This window comes from Sciurus carolinensis, chromosome 1 (assembly GCF_902686445.1).
Source record: "Sciurus carolinensis chromosome 1, mSciCar1.2, whole genome shotgun sequence".
NCBI lineage: Eukaryota > Metazoa > Chordata > Mammalia > Rodentia > Sciuridae > Sciurus > Sciurus carolinensis.
Window position 1 is genome coordinate 185,496,631 of NC_062213.1, and position 12,099 is coordinate 185,508,729.

A 12,099-nucleotide genomic window follows, 5' to 3' on the forward strand; every position below is an offset into this window, starting at 1 on the left:
GATTCCAGCCCCCAGCCATTTGAGTGTTTCCAACTAAGAATCACACAACAAGGAGCAGTGGATACTTACCTATTGCTGCACAATACTACTTTAAAATGCAACTGCTTAAGACAACAAATATGTATCAACTCACGCAGTTTCTGACAGTCAGGAATCCAGGAGTGGCATATCTGGGTGGTTCTGACTCAGGGTCTCTCACAAAGTTTTAGTCAAGCTGTCAGCCAACACTACAGTCATCCAAGTTTTCTCTGGGGCGGGCTAGAAAATCCATTTCAAGCTCATTCACATGGGCATTGGCAAGATGCCTCAGTTCCTCTCCAGATGGGCCTCTCTACATGTGACCATCCTCACAATGTGACAACTGGCCTCTCCCAGAGTGTGTGATCCAAGGGGCGGAGAGTCAGAAGCCACAATATTTTTTTATAATCTGGATTCAAAAGCAACATATGGTTTAATCTGTTTTCTATTGCTTGAATAAAATACTTGAGGCTGGATATTTTAAAGAAAAGAGGTTATTTAACTCATAGTCTTGAAGCTGAAAGTCCCAAATCTGGCAGCCCCATCTGTTTGACCCCTGATGAGGGTCTCTCTCACCAGGATGCGAAAGAGATCACATGGTGAGACAGGAAACCCAAAGGGATTGAGGGTCCAAGCTTATTCTCTATAACAACTCCTTCTCGGTAGAACTCACTCACTCCACAGAACCAGCACTAGTCCCTTCTCAGGGTGATGTCCCTGTGACCTAATTACCTTCCACTAGATCCCACCTCTTAAAGGTTCCAACACACCCACACAGGGGCCCTGAACTTTGAGGGGACACATTCAAATCACATCCAAACCATAGTACATATTATTATCCCCTCCATATTCTATTGGTCACACAGACCAATACAATGTGGGAGGGGACTTCACAAGGGCATGACCACAAGGAGGCAGGGGTCACTGGAAGCCATCTTGGAAGCCGAGACCAGCCATCCCACCTGTGCCTCGTCAAATTCCTGACTCAGGCTCTACGAGCATGACAAATGGAGGTTGTGTGATGCCACAAAGCTCGGGTATCTGCTGTACATCTAGATAACTTGAAGTCAGATGAATGATTTTGGGGGTTTGAGGAGCCACCAGAGGGCGTCTGGCTTCTCATTCCTTGCCGCCGTCAGTTGAGCGACTGACTTTACCTGCCAACCTGCCTTCGTGCTACTGAAAGAGGAAAGGGCATTGGAGAAAATGTCAAGGATGTGACCAGCTGGCAAGAGGGCAAAGAGAAGTAGAAAGATGGATTTCACCAGGGTCCACAGTCCCCAGGGCTGGGACTGCAGAGAGTAGATGTAATGGGGGCAGCTGGGCCTGCTGGGGGCAAAGGGGTGAACTGTGAAGGGCAGCCAGAGGCTGCCCGCAGAGGAGGACTGCTTAGCCTGTGGGCATATCCCACCCTCACTGTGGCAGCTGTGATGACTCAGGATAGGAGCAGTCACCTTGCAAGCTGTGAGGAAGAGGTCGACCAAGGGCCACCAGGGACACCTAAGGGAAAGAGTCTTTTATTTCCTTCTTGTCCCTGCCCACCAGAGGGCAGGACAGCAAGAGCTGACTGCACCTACTTCCTCTCCAGTCCTGCCTGCTGGACTTTGAACCACTGGAAGACTGACCTTCAAAAATGCAGAGTGGTAGAAAAGTTGTCAGGCACACTCAGAGCCCTTCGTTTGATCCCCAGCGGGGGAAGGAAATAGAAAAATGAATATACCTGAAACAATAATCTCCATTAGTAACTAAAAACTCACTGAACCAGTTGGAGATGTCATCAGGGAGCCCATGTCCCAAAAGGGGGTCTGATTACAGTTGGTAGGACTCTCAAAAACCTCTTTGCTGTTTAGCTGAAGATGTTGATAATCTCAATCAAACTAGTTCCAAGGGTCATCATGATCACTGTCCTTAGCTCCATCTGTTCATTCACTTACAAGCATTTATTATATGCTGGACATTGTGCTCGGCACTGTTCCCAGGATTATGTGATGAGCAATGCAGACTTAATCCCTGTCCTCACAGAATTTATGGTCTACTTGGGGAGGGAGATACTAAACAGCCAGTCACATAAGCACATATAGAGTTTCAGACCATGATAAGCACAGTTAATAAGAAAGTATAGTCCAATTGGTAACCATGTCCTGTCCAATTAACTTCAAAATACCTCCTACGCCTTTTGCCACTTCTCATTCCAGATGTCTCTGCCTTTGTGCAGGCCTCCAGTGTCCTTTCCATGGCTCTGATGTTTTGCCATCCAGCCCACTCTCCATTTTCCCCAGAGACAGAGTTCCAAAGGCAACTAGGATCATCACTCTGTCATCCTCCACATCCATTCTTCCTTAGTAATAAATTAATTAAGTGTCTTCCTTTTAGCAGAACACATGTCTGTGCAGAATAAAAACTACATTTCCCAGCACCCTAGCCACTAGCTGTGGCCACGTGACTCAGTTCTGGCTATGCAATGTGCAAATTCAAGCTTTGTCTTTAGCGGGGAAGGATGTCCCCCACAGCCCCTCTCCTCCTCCCTGCTGGCTAAACACAGAAGTGACAATAGGACCTGGAACCATCATCCTGGACCACAAGAGTTACATGTTGAGAATGTCAGAGCAACAAACCAGAAAGAGCAGGACCCTGGCAGTAGACACACCATACCACTTCTCACTTGCCTGCCACGATTTTTGCATAACCACTCTTGCACAAAAAGAAAACTACCTTGCCAAAGCCATTGTTATCTTTGGAGTCTCTGTTACAGGGGCTCAGTCTGTTACTCAGTAACAAGCATCTCAACTCAAACCCTTCCAGTGCCACCTACTATCTTTGGATTAATCCAAGCACCTAAAGTCCTTTAAGACGTGGCCCCTATCAGTCTGGTGGTCTTGCCTTATCTCTTGCCCCTCTTTGGTTTATACCCTATGCTTTTGGACTATAGCATTAGTCCCTTCTCAGGGCAATGTCTCTGTGATCTAATTACCTTCTACTGGATCCCACCTTTTTTAAAAATATTTTTCCAGTTGTAGAGGAACACAATATCTTTATTTTTTTTATGTGGTGCCAAGGATCGAACCCAGCGCCCCACATGTGCGAGGCAAGTGCCCTACCACCAAGCTACACAGTCCCGGCCCTCGATCCTACCTCTTAAAGTTATCCCAGAATGCCACACTCTGCCCCCCACCCAGTGGGTCGCCCCTGCTAAACACTCCCTTGGCTCTTTGTGATGACTTTTTTCATGCCTGTTAGAATCTAACTTTATGAGGACAAAGATAGTCCCTGTCTCGTTTATACTAAATGTCCAGTCCTTGGCATAAGAGTGCAATAAGTAAGCAACAGATGAATGAATGAATGAATGATGAATGAATGACTTCATGAATGAATGAATGAATAACAGACTTCACTTGTTACAATGTCTTAGCACCTTTGCTCATTTACTTGCCCGTCCCCACCCTTGACTGAATGCCCTGACACAGGGGCCATAGAGTGCTTCCAACCCAGTGCCATCTGCTCTGCATCATCATTTCAAACAGAACTTCTGGTTCTTTCTATGAGCATTTCCTCACAGGCCACGACTAATTGCAACATTCCCAACTGAATTTGTTGTAAAAAAGAGTCTTTACTTGGCCACACTTGTCCAGCTTCTGAATCTCCCTAGGCCCATCTATGCACTTCCCCGTTAAATCCAGTTTTAGCAAAGAACCTGACTATCAGTTTAGCAAAAATTTGCTAGTCCTCAGTATCTGATATTGAGCATATCAGAGATCAGCTGATATCTGATCAGTGCCTTATCCTCCACCATCCCCAGGTGCTGTGTAATCACTCCGGCCTGTCTTCAGCAAGAACCCTGTTAAGTGGGCTTAGCCAGAATCCCCCTAATCCTTGATGTCCCTCTTGGTAGTTTTCTATCCACTGACCCCCACACTGCCCCCTGGTTATAAATTCCACCAGTGTCTGCTGTGTCTGGAGTGAAGCCCAGTCTCTCTCTTCCGACTGCAAGACCCCATTACAGTAGTCCCTACACCTATCACAGTGGTCCTGAATAGAGTCTGCCTTACTGTGCTTTAACAAGGATCATTGAATAATTTTTTCTTGAATAAGAACATATTATAATAATGTCATAAGCCTTTCTTGGAAGGCGGGCAACTTTTATGGAAGTGAGCATTTGGTCACAGCGACCTCAAAACGATAGCGGAAAGACTTGGCTCATTCGGGTGGCTGGACTTGGTTGGTTCTTTAGAAAACCACATCTTTTTGCTGTGGTTTGGATGGCAGGAGGACAGGAAGCATGTTACAAAGACTGAAAATGGGTACCATGTCAGGTGGATTTGTGAAGCCCTAAAAGGGCACAGAAGGAGGTGAGCTGTCTTCCAGGTAGTAATGAGTTGGTAGTGGTATAGGTAACTGGAACTCCAAGTCTGCAAAGCCCAGGAACTCAAAGCCTTTATCTCCACAGAGCAAAGTAAGCAGATCTTGATCCACTTGGTGGGAAACTTTTGTCCAGTCTCTTTACTCTGACCCCAATGAGGGATAGATCAGTTAGGATGGGACAGGTTTGGTTGCTGTAAGAAACAACTAGGAAAATCTCAGTAGCTTTAAAACAACAAATTAAAGTCCTTGACTATACTATATGCTCATTGGAACTGACTCAGGAGCTCTGTTCAATGAAGTTTCCCAGAGACCAAGGCTAACGAAGTTTCCATCTCAACACAAGTTTCCATGACTGCAGAGGGTAGGACAAGAAAACACATGAATCCTGGGCAGGCTCTCTAAAGCTTCCTTCTGGAAGTGGACTGCATGTCACAGAAGTCATATCCCACTGGCCAAAGCAAGACATATGCCCTCACCTAAGTTTAACAGGACAGAGATATAAAATCCTCCCAACCAGAGAGACAGCAAACATTTGTGGAAAACAGGACAGTCTACCACAAAGAAGCTGCTGTGTGGTGGGAGATTTCACAAGCTGTGTGATTTCAAGTAAGCCAATTAGTCATACAAAACCTCAGTTTTCCCACATATAAACATGAAAAACAATATTTCTGACATAGCAAGAGCATTGTGATTCTGTGTAGCTGTCTGAACCACGGGTCTGGTAAATAAAACTGCAGATAAATTTGCCACAAGGCAAGAGTAAATGGAAGCCTGTAGCACTTCCTTCAACTGAAATTGCTCCCTTGATGCCAGTTCCAAGGGACTTTTCTCATTCCTCTCCTTGACTCCTCCACAAAGGCAGATTGTTTTTATTCTAGAATATTCACTGCTTCTCCAATAGTCCCTCCCTGTGGGTGAAATATTTTACTAGCCCCATTGACATCAGCTTGGCCATGAGACTTGCTTTGGCAAGTAAAATGTGAGCACATGTGGCCTGTGCCTCGTCCAAGACCTGTGACGATGCACAGGGCTAGGGTTGTGGTTCAGTGGTAGAGCGCTCACCTAGCATATGTGAGGCACTGGGTTCGATTCTCAGCACCACATCAAAATAAATAAATGTCCATTTACAACTTTAAAAATATATCAAAAAAAAGAACAAATGCACTATCTAATCATGGTCCTTTTCCAGTGCTGTGCTGGTAAAGGTTCCTCTCTAATGGGAAAAGTATTTAATATATCCATAGTATAATACTCTCACCATGACTGATTTCAAGTTGCTAATGTGACATCATTGAGCATGGAGCTGGGAAGATCTGTACACTATCAGGTCTTTTTAATGTGAGCTAAATCCTGCACACCAAGTATCTTTTTCTCTCTCCTGAGAACAGCATTGCTCTAGATAATTGAACTAGAACTGATTCTTGGTCTGCATCCCTTATATACAGCAGAGCCATCACTGAACAGAAGCTGATATGTAACCCTTTCTGTAGATTTGGGGGTTATTGTCACTGCAGCATAACTTAGCAGAAGCTGACTAACATACTCCTTGAAACTCTTTGGCTTTGGTAACACTCCTTCTCCATCATTCAATCACAAACATCTATCAGTACCCACTACATAGGAAAAACAACATAGCAGAGTGGGAACAGTGCAGGATAAAGAGACAGACCACCTAAACCTATAGTTCAGCTCTGGCACTTATGGGTATAAAGTTGAACAAGTTACTTAACCTCTCAGTTCTTAAATTTCTTCATCTGTAAAATGAAACTAATAATAGCACCAACCTTATCAAGCTGCTGTGAGGATTATATGATTTAATATATATAAAGCACTTAGCACAGTACCTGGCATCAATGATAACTTTCATCATTATTTCTAGCTATCAGGTCCCAAGCTAGGCACAGGAGATCCAATCAGGACCCCTCTGCTCTTAGGCGTTCACTCATAGTCTGAGACAAGGGACAGATATAAGAGCAGAAAACCACAACAAACCATGACAAATGCAAGAAAAGAAGGGTAAACTTTGGGATCGAGGGTATCAGGGCAACTAACTTGGAACATGAGTCTGTGAGCCTGGGCCTAGGAAGGTTTCACAGAGAAGGGGATATTTTTAAAAGACTTTAAAGGATGAAAAGGAGTTTTCCAGATGAAAAGGGAGTGATGGGAAGAATGAAATCATAGGTTTTCCTCATACCTCTCTAATCATTCCCTGACTCCTTGCCAGCCACCTCTTTTCACTTTAGGTTTAATCTTCGTTCTTCTCTTGTTTTCGTTTTCATTCTATTCCATTTTTCGTGGTACTGGGGATTGCCCAGGGACACTTTATCACTGAACTACATTCCCAGGCATTTTATTTATTCATTTTATTTGTGATACTAAGGATTGAACCCAGGGGAGCTCTGCCATTGAACTCCATGCCATGTTTTCTTTTTTTAAATTTTGAAACACGGTCTTGCTAAATTACCCAGCCTGGCCTTGAACTTGCGATTCTCCTGCCTCAGCCTCTCAAGTGGGATTATAGGTGTGCGCCACTGCGCCAGGTTACTCTGTGCTTTTGATGCAGGTAGCAATGTTAACATGCACTGAGAGCTTACCATAAGTAGGGTACTATGCTAAATGCTTTCTTTTGTTATCTAATTCAACATATACCATGATACTCTGAGGTTAAGTATCACCAACGTGATTTTGCAGACATTGAGGCCCAGAGAGATTAGATGACTTGCAGGATCACATAGGTGCTTTTAACAGCAGGTACCCAAATACTCAAATAAATGTGACTTGAATATCAGGGATTTATCTCTCATCACAGGAAGTCTGGAGGAAAGTGATACCTAGGTTAATTCAACAGTTCAGTGATGTTAGGTCCTGAGTCAGTCTCTGAGTCTCTGGGCTCTCTCCTCATGGTCCTGAGATGGCTGGTGAATTTCAGGCACTGCATCCTCTCTCAGCATTCAAAAACAGGCAAGAAGGGAGTTTTTCCTCCCCAGAATTTCTCTTTTTACTGGAAAGCAAAACCTCCCCCAAAACCCCCAGGAAAAATTTCCATGAGACTCTGCCTCCTCCCCCTCCTTTTTCTGCCCTCTCCCCCCTGCCCTCAGGTTTAAACGCCAGTCAGACTGACGCTCTCCTGGCTCTGCACCAATCAGGGCTCTAAGAGGCTAACTTAGGCAGTGAATGAATCTCTTGAACAATATGTGGTTTTCATGAATTCCAAACCTGAGTAGAAACCAAGAGTGATTAGGCCAAGAACATAGCCAAAGACATGGCACAGTCAGAGTCTGGCTGAACAGCTAATTCTGGCCATTGGCCACCCTCAGTAGCTGGACTCTCATCTCTACTTCAAGGTCAAAGTCCTGGGCAGGAACATTCTGCTGGCCAAGCCTGGGCATGTGCTTTCTCCTGTTGCCAGGAAGGCAGTCAGATTCTGCCCTTTCCACTTCTGCAGAGGGAAATGTGGCTCTGTTTTCCACTGAGTCCCTAGGAGTAGAGGATTTCCACAACACAAGACCTGCATTCCTCTGCCAAGTACCACAGTTCCCTTGACTTTCCACAGTAAATCGTGTCTCCAGGCCTTGGCACATGCTGATTTTTTGGAATATGCTTCTTCCTCTCCTCTGGGCAAATCCTCCTCATCATTAAGATCCCATCTCACCTACATGAAATTTCCTTCAAATCTGAGTTAGAGGCCCCTCCATCGTGTTCTTTCTGAAGCATGTACTTTCCCCAGCATTGCATTCAACAATGTTTATTTGTATTTTTCCCCCACTTAAGTGTAAGTTCTATAAGGATGGACGCCCTGCCTTTTATTCACCACTGGATCCTTAGCTCCAATCTGGTCCATCCCATTTATTGTATGTCCATAGTCTAGGCCCTCATTATCTATCTCCAGGACCTTTGCAATAGCTCCCTATAGAGGACTTCTGTTATGTCTGCCTACCCAGTAGCCCTTTCCTCTTATTTTGGAAGCTGCCACCATTTACTTTGGGGGGGAACTACTTCTCCCATTCCCTGAAGTCTTGAGGGAAGTGTCAATCAAGATCCCTTTTGGCTTTCACCAAGGAATGAACAAATCTAAGTCAGTTTGATTTTTTTTTTTTTTTTTTTTTTTTTTTTTTTTTTTTTTTTGGTACCGGGGATTGAACCCAAGGGCACTGAGACAAATCCCCAGACCTTTTTTATATTTTTATTTAGAGACAAGGTTACGCTGAGTTACTTAGGGTCTCACTAAGTTGCTTAGGCTAGCTTTGAACTTGTAATTCTCCTGCCTCAGCCTCCCAAGCCACTGGAATTACAGGTGTATGCCACCGTACCCAGCCAGAAACTTGACTCTTTTTTTGTGTGTGTGTGGTGCTGGTGATTGAACCCAGGGCCTTGTGCTTGTGAGGCAAGCACTCTACCAACTGAGCTATCTCCCCAGTCCCAAAATTTGACTCTTGAATGGAATACACAAATACAGAAAATGAGCAATGACTCATAAGAAATTCTTCACTGCATTTTGGAATGGCTTCATCAAGTTTAGAACCAAATGAAGGGGTACTCAACAGAACTGAGGCAGAGGGGGATCAGAATATTATCTTTATTTCTGACAGAGTTGTTTGAAATGTGTCTTTACCAGTACACAAGTGGGTTGACTAATATTGGACACCAAAATTAAACTTCTCCACCCAGTCTCAGGTAGTGCTAGAAATCATATTCCTATGCAGGCTTAGTGATGTGTACCTATAGTCCCAGTTACTAAGGAAGCCGAGGCAGGGAGATCATTCAAGTCCTAGAGTTCAAGGCCAGCCTGGGCAATAAAGTGAGACCCTATCTCCTAAATAAGGGAAAAGAAAAAAAGCATAGCCTTTTCTTTTTCTTTCTTTGGAGGAATACTGATTGAACTCAGGGGCACTCAACCACTGAGCCACATCCCCAGCTCTATTTTGTATTTTATTTAGAGACAGGGTCTCACTGAGTTACTTAGTGCTTTGCTCTTGCTGAGGCTGGCTTTGAACTTGATATCCTCCTACCTCAGCCTCCTGAGCCCCTGGGATTACAGGCAGGAGCCACTGCATCCGGCAATCATAGTCTTCTGTGGAAGGCCCTGGGAACTTTCAAGCATGCAGGAGAGCAAAACTCCCCAGTTATTGTGGGAAGAAAGATCTAAAAGAGGAAAAGAAAAAACTGAGTTGAGTTCAATTCATTCTTCCTAAACTCACTAATCAGATAATATATATCATTTCTCCTCCTCTGGGGAATAACAGGTAGATGAAGGGAAGAGGCAAAAGTGTCCTCTAAAGGAGGTCCCAGTCAGGCAGGCTGGCGCATGCCTATAATCCCAGTTTCTCAGGAGGCTAAGGCAGGAGACTCACAAGTTCAAGGTCAGTACAGGCAACTTAGTGAGACCTAATCTAAAAAAAAAAAAAAAAAAATTAAGCTGAGCACAGTGGTACATGCCTGGTAATCCCAGTGGCTCAGGAGACTGAAACAGGAGGACCTCAAGTTCAAAGCCAGCAGCAGCAAAAGTGAGGTGCTAAGCAACTCAGTGAGACCCTGTCTCTAACTAAAATACAAAATAGGGCTGGGGATGTGACTCAGTGGCCAAGTGCCCCTGAGTTCAATCCCTGGTGCCAAAAAAAAAGGGGGGGGGGGAATTAAAGGGCTGAGGATGATCAGTGGCAGAACTGGGTTCAATCTCTACTATTGAAGGAAGGAAGGAAGGAAGGATGACTGACTGACTCTCACATGGGGTTGGGAGTAAATGTTCCCTAAGTACTGCTCACTTTTATTCCTGATATCTATTACCCAAAGCAGCCCTGGTTTTTACCATTCCTGAGGCCTGTGGTTGTACAACTGTATTTTCCTAATGAATTCCCTTTTTTGCTGAATGTAGCCAGAATCTGTTTTCTATTACTTGTACCCAAAGAACCTGTATAAGTTTCCTATTGCTGCTCTAACAAAATATCACAAATTTAGTGGCTTTTAGAAAACAAACTTTTAATGATGTTACAGTTTGGGAGGTCAGAAGTACACAGTGGGTCACATGGGACTGAAAGTCAGATGTGAGCAGGGTCACATTTCTTCTGGAGTCTCTAAAGGAGAATTCACTTCCTTCCTTCTCCAGCATCAAAGGTTACCCTCATACGTTGACCTGTGACTGCCTGCTCCATAGCCAACAATCATATCACTCTGACCTCTACTTATGTCATCACAGATCCTTCTCTGACTCTCCTGCCTTCCCTTATGAGGACTTCGTGATTATATGGGGCCCACCTAGATAATCCAGGATAATCTCTCCAACTCAAAATCCTGAACTTAATCACATCTGCAAAGTCCCTTTTGCCATGTAAGGTAATACAGTCACAGGTTCCAGGGATCAGGAAGTGGAATTCTTTGAGGGGCTGTTATTTCTGCCTACCACAAAATATTAACAGAAATACCTTTTAAATTGTCCCGTATCCACCTTTTTTCTGTCCAGTTCGTCCTGTAACTAATCTTTAAATAATGTGAATCTGGTAATTATTGTCCTACCTAAGACACTTTCCTATTCCCCAGAGCCCACTGAATAAAATCCACAGTATGCCAGCTCTGTCTTGCTTGTGAGGGTTTTGCTCCGAGAGTTCTCTCAGTCGGAAATGCCCCCCCACCCCAAAGTCAAAACCTCTTCATCCTTCAAGGTCCTCCTGTTTCACAAAGACTTCATTATCACTCTAGCTGGAACCCAGCTGGACTGTGAGCTCCACGTCTGTTACCTGGCAGTGCCAGATCTCTGAGCTCAATCTCTGCTCTGCCACAGGCTAGTCATGTGACCCCTGAGCAAGGTACAATACTTAACCTCTCTGTGGCTTAGTTTCCTCCATTAAAAAAAAAAATGCTGATATAAAGTAGCTACCCCAAACACTGGTGGCTGTGAGAAGTAAATGAGATGATGCATATAAATGACTCAGCCCACACTACTTGCATATAGTAAACAATAATAGGTGGATAGTAGCAGTTATTATTAAAAATTAAATGAATGAGATACTCCCTTCTCCTGGAATGTCAATATCCTTACTATGCCCCCAAACCAAGAATACTTTTTAATTGAATGAATAAATCTTACATTTTGTATATTTATGTATAGTTTTCGTTGCTTACCCTCCTGGGGGTCCATTCCTGGTCAGAGAAATTCTTGGTGGAAGGGGAAGGCTGTTCCTATACACCTTGCCTAGTGCCCTGCTCACCACACATCTTAGTAAGTTTGTCCTATGGAATTGAAGTGAATTTTGGGTCGCATAGAAACTTCTACCAGAGAAAATGTCCTTGTTCCCCTTAGGCACTGTGCTCTCTGGAGGGGCACCAGCTTGTCACTCAAAGTCTTTATTGTAAGAATGCTACTATGTAACTTTGAACTGGTCACTGCATATCTCTAGATGTAGGTTTCCTTTCTGAAAAATGGGTACAACAATTTCTGTTTTCAAGGTCACTGGGATGATCCAACAAGATCAAGCAGGCACCTTGTGCCTCCAGTGTGGAGATGAGAAATGAATCTTAACTTCTGTGAGGTAAAGTAGAAAAGATCACAGCAGAAGGGATAGCAAATTCATCACTAGGATGTAGTAAATATTTGCTATGAACCCATAGAGGAACGTAATAGTTTCCTAATTACGCTCTCACTAAAGATCCCAAAGGATCCTTGGGGCTGGATCAAACTTTCACACACCAAAAAACTGTAGAAATCATTTCTCTGTCCAGGAGAGGGTT